We start from the raw sequence: 6,000 nt of genomic DNA on the forward strand, positions 1-6,000 counted from the left end.
CTGGGTGCACTGGAGTTAGTCTTTATTCACAGCTGACAAAATGGAAGTCTTGCTGCTGGGGAGAGGTTCTCAGTAAAAGTAGATTTGCTTCTTCATGTCCCCAGTTACTAAGGGGATTTTTTTTTTTTTTAGTTTATGAACTAAGGTAAAGTAAGTTGATGCTTCTTACAACAATGTCCTTTCCATAGAAAGTCAAGTCTCAAATATGGTACAAATCTCATTTATCCCATAACGTTCTCATCAGAGAAGCACATGTGCTTGCAACCATGAGGATTCTCTCTTTGTAGCTCTTTTGTCAGGGCTTCTCCATTGCTTGACACTTGTTCAGAATGTAGCCATGCATCTGAGCAAAAGTGAGAATGTTTTAACCACTCTGGGTTACTAGGATGGTTGCTTATAAAATGGTGGGTTGGCTGTAAGATAGAACTGTTGGGTTTTAAAGCCCAGGAAATCATGACTGTATTTCAGTCTTCTCCTGAGAAGCATATATGATCACAGTCCTCCTGCCTTTTAGCAATGCCAGTATCATGTCTTAATTTAGCAGGTCATCTTCCCTTTGCTGTGGTGACCCTTAAGGTGTGTAACTCACTGTCTTCTGAAATCCCTGTTGGTCTATCTCTCCATTAAAAACCCTGAAAACTTTTACTCCCAAATATGCTTTTGTTAGAATTGGCTGCCTCTGTGCATAAATTTGTTCCCATTTCCTTCTGTTCCATTTTTCACTCTCACCATTATACATTTACTGTCTGTTCCAAATTCAGAAAATGCTTTTTTATTATTTTAGTGTATTTTATTCTGTCATTATTATGATCTTTGAGTCCCAATGAGTTCCCATATTTGGTGCCCGTCTTGAAGAAAGTCCTGCTCTCAAACATTTAAAACTAAGGTCTTTTTTTTTTTAAATGCAATTGCCTTGAAGGGTCACAGATGTAGAGGCAACTTGTATGAAAACCAGACCTTACCCACTGAGGGTTTTAAAGGGCAGGGCCAGCCCTTTGAGTAATATTCAGTAATGAATTAGGAGCTGGAGGAATGTATAGAGCCGTGGTTTGATGAGCTCTCAATAGCCTTCCCTGCTCAAGAGATGCATATCTATATTCAGCATAAGATACAGCTTTATGTGGAACTACTGTCTTTTCTAGGCAGATTGAGTTATTGTAGGCCAGTCTGGAGCTGACAAAAGTATGAAGCACCGAAGCTAAGTCCAGATCTGTTCACTGGGAGAGACATGGGCACAGTCCCTTAACTATCTGAATGTGGAAGAAGGCATTTGTCACTCTGACATCCATCTAGGATAGCGTATAACATTACATATAAAAGTGCAAGGGTCATTACTTAACTTCTGACATCCAGGGAGAGAATACTTGAGATGCATTCTGCCATAAGCATGTTTATGGGGATTTATTTTTATTTCCACAATACAGTAGAGGCTGCAGATTTGGACCATAAAGATGCTAATCAATGGTGGTTTACAGATGGCCAAACCAGTTCTGATAAATGAACAACAGTTTTACACAAAAACTAAACTGACACTTCTTAAATTAAAAAATATACACCTTTCTTTCCTGATTCAGGGCTAGTGCCAGATATGGAAACTTCCAAATACAACAAGGAATGAACTACGCATTTGTAAAGACTGAAAGACTGCCCATCTGTCAGGGCAATTTTGCAGACTTTAGGGACAGATTCTCAGCTAGTGTAAATCAGCATGGCTAATTTACACAGCTTGTCCATCGACAGGTGACGATCTGCCCCTAGAAGTATAGATAAGGATCAGATCTTTCAGTTGCTTATATCAACTGGATCAGATCACTTACCCGTTTGATCACTTACCCTCAGATCACTTACCCATCACTAGGCAGCTTCTCAACATTTTTGTAAACAAGAGTCTATGAAATTCTATGAACATAGATGTTTTCTTCTGCCAGGATGTCATTTTTTTTTCACATGCCATTGGCACTGCCTGCATGCTGCCATGCATTCACCCCACCCCAAATCAGGATGCCTTTAATCAAATGATCTTCTGTTGGCTGCTTTATGAATGAAATTTGCACTGATCATCCCCCATGAGAGAAGTCAGTGAGAGCAGAATTTGGTTCACTGTCTTCATTTCAGTGATTCAGTCCATCAAAAACTGACTTGATAAAGCTACCTTATGTTATTGACAAATATAAAGAAAGATTGTTCATTAGTACATAAACAATCACATAACCCTATTTTGCTGCAGAAATGAACAGTATTTTCCCTCTGTTTGTTTCCAGTCTAATATACCCATATTAAGTGTATCTTACAGTACTTGAACATGACCCTTTGTAACAAGACCACAAAAAACAGCTATCACACCACACATGTTGAAAAATGCTTGGTGCCACCCATTGAGATGTTAATCCTTTGCTTCCAGAGGGACTGAGAAGCCTTCAATGTGAGCAGAAAAGTCTGAGTCTTCCTAAAAGGAAACATATTGACAAAAACAAAACAGTTTGCTGCTATAGTAGATACTCTAACACATTTCTTAAGTTTGATATTTTCTCCAATCCCTTAGAGGTTTGATAATGCTTAGACGACCCAAGTTAATTTGATACACCAGAAATTTGTTAAATTATATTTGTATCTTGGTTTTTTTTATGACTCAAGTTTCTTACAAGATACAGCACAGCTACAAAAATAAAACAGTTTTGTGCTAAATCAGTACTTTAAAGATACTGGTAAAATACACAAACATCCCCATATCAATTACCCTCAAGTTTGTAGTTCTCTACACATCAAGGACCAAATTCTGCCTTCAGTGGGATGCTTGCAGTTCCCTTTCTCTCTCTCTCTAATGAACAGAGGGCGAGATCCTCAGCTGGTGTAAATTGACATAGCTCCATTGACAAAAACGCAGAGCAAATTCTACTCGGTTTAGCATTATGTCTGTTGTCACTAATGAAAAAGAAAAAAAAACACTCTAGTTGTAATACACTGATCCGACTAATGGTCTGTGATTAAGGTACAGAAGTGGGACTTAGGAGATCTGATTTCATATCTCTGCCGCAGACTTGTTGTGTGTCCTTACTAAACCTTTCTGTGCATCATGGCCTCATTTGTAAAATGCAGTAAAAATAATCCAGCCTTGCTCTATTTTATCTGTTAAGACTGTAAGCTCCTCAGGGTAAGAGCTGTTGCTTACTATGGGTATGAACAACGCCCAGTACAACAAAGGCCCTGATCTCAGCTGGGGCCATTCAGCACTACAGTAATATACATAATAAACATTTCCTTATCGTTGCATTGGAAAGAACCAGTTCACTGTGTGACAGGTGTCTGAGGCCTGAGTATTGGACATAGATCCAGCTGTGCCTTCCTTTTATTTTTAACCCCGACAAGCTGCATTGTGAGTCTGGAGCAGATGAGGTATCACCGACACAGCTCACCAGACCAAACATTTCAGCTCAAATAATGATTCCCATTAAAAATCGACAATCCTCCTTTCTAATGTGCAGTATATTAAAAAAGGCGTTTATAGTATCGAAAAATAATTGGTCTAGGAATTTAGGTTTAGGAGACTAATGTGTAATATTTCTCTGTATGACTTTGCATTAGAGATTTGCTGAGATGGGAATAGTCATTACCAGCTACCATCACCAAAAACTTTGGCTTCTCCTGTGTAACCTGACATGATTATTAACAGTTTGGGGAAGGTACCACGTGATCAGGGCCTGAAATAAGCATTGAGACATGCTGGTGTGCCCAATGAATATTAAACCAATCCTGGAAACTCCTTGCGCTGCTGCCTCCAACTTGCTCCTCCTCTGTTTGGCTCCATACCATGAGGTCTGTTTATGCCCCTGCAAAGATGTTTCTCTTATTATTTCTCTGAATATTCTGGGGAATGTGTATTGACTTCATTGGAATCAAAGGTCTTTTTTTCCCCTTGTCACATCAGCAGGAATTGGAAGGCACCCTAGACATGTAGCTCTAGCAGAGAGGCGAATGTTCATAATCTGTATCCAGTGGGCTGTGCTGTATATACAAGCCAAATCTTTGTAAGGGGACCACTCAGGGCAACAAAAATAAAGTATATTGACAGAACTGGAGGCTGGGAACTTGCTGCTTTATGCAACTGCATCCACAAAACAGAGTGGGGGAAAACTCCCACTCACTACAACAGGAAGTAAGGAAGGGATGGGGCATGACTTCATCCCCTAATACTGGAGGTGACCCAGTTAACCATTTAATCACCACTTTACTACAAAAATTGATGAAAAATCTGTATTGGCTCAAATTCAAGATTATCAGCTGCAACATAGGGTCTGGCATCTTGTGTGGGAAGCAAGCTAAGGACTAGGGAAGGAGTGAGCAAATGACTCCAAGGGGTAACTCCTCCACACATTTCACCTGTTTTTGTGTCTATATATGCAGAGCATGCCCTGTTTCCAGATCTCTTCATACATGTCCCTCCTAATATAAGTGCTCTGGATATGCCTGCTAAGTCTGTGGCCACGTAGAATGCATAGGGGAGGTATAGGAGCTAGAGCCTTCAAGGGAGAAGGCATGAAAATGTGACAAAGCAGAGGAGGAGGAGATAATTCGGTTGGCGTGTTAGGTTTGGTTGGCTATATGGTTGTGGATGAATGGGTAGGAGTGTTGGAAGTGCCTGAATCTGAATAGGCCAAAACAAGTGTATTTTTCTGATTATGCAGAATCACAGATGTGTGTGGTCTTTTACAGACACAAATGGCCAGATCCTCATCTGCTGTAAACTGGTGTAGCTTCGTTGACTTCAATACAGTTATGCCAGTTTACAACTGCTGAGTATCAGTCCCAAGGTATTAACCTTTACCAGCTGGCAGAGTCTAGGCCAGTCCCTGGCTGCTTTAAATTCCATCAAGGTCATAACCAAGCCCCTTTTGCGATGCCCAGTCATTACTGGGTACAGCAAAGCATGTGGACCTTAAGGTGGAATTTACAAAGGGACTTAGGCATTGTAACACTGAGTATTGTGGCACCTAACTTTCAGGTTCCTAGAAAAAAAAAAACACACAGGAACAACATGGTGATCCCCAAAGTCTGAACCCACATGTAGGCTCCGTATGCAAAGAATGGGCAGAGAGAGGGTTTTAAGAACGCAATCCATGAAAACCAGCACACTAGGCAGCTCCCCACCAAAGCTAGCCATTGGCAGATGCTGATGAGAGGGGTGTATGCTAGATCCCACCCCTCTCTAAAAGAGATGACAAAGTCAGGACGTTAGGGAGGTGCCTAGCTTTGCTTAGCAATCCATGAACTTGCTGTCTTGAATCAGTTGGCTTAGCCACCTAAGGCATTTCTCGCTGGAATGGGTTAGGTTCACCTGTCTTGCTCCTCCCAAACTGGCTGGAGGAGGAGAAGACAGAGATGGAGCCCATCTATAACTTTTAGACCCCTGTTCAAATCCTCTCTCCCTCTGGCAGAGAAGGGGGCAGAATTAAACCTGGGTCTTCCACCTTCCAGGTGAGTGTTGTAAGCCTTGGGCTAAAAATTATAAGGTGGGTACCATCACCTCCTCCTCCTCCAGTCAGATTTTGAATGGAACCCAATACAGTAGGCAGCCTCTCAGAACACCTGCTGGATCAGGCCCTGCACACAACTTAAGTGGCCAAATGCCTATCTTCCCTGGTTCGTGAATTACTTAGAGGCATAGGTCTGAGATAGGCACCTGGACTCCAAGAGTGAGGCAGCAGTGTGCGTGCCCAGAAGCAGAAACGTAGGCACCTCGAGAAATTTACTCTGAAAACTTAGGTGCCAAGTGAGTTTTGGTGCCCACTGGGTTCCATAGCAGTTTTGTGGGTCTCCATGGAGCCAGAACTGGGAAGTCTGGAGTTTAGGTGCCTCAGAATCTATGTGGATCTAGGCCTTAGTATTTATATGGTGCTTTACATTGACAAAGCACTTTACAAACATTAACTAACTAATACTCACAAAACTCCCAAGAGGAGAGTAAGACTGTTCTAATTTATGCCCAACTGCTCATGAGCCAAA

This window comes from Lepidochelys olivacea (assembly GCF_965140295.1).
Source record: "Lepidochelys olivacea isolate rLepOli2 genome assembly, chromosome: 5".
NCBI lineage: Eukaryota > Metazoa > Chordata > Testudines > Cheloniidae > Lepidochelys > Lepidochelys olivacea.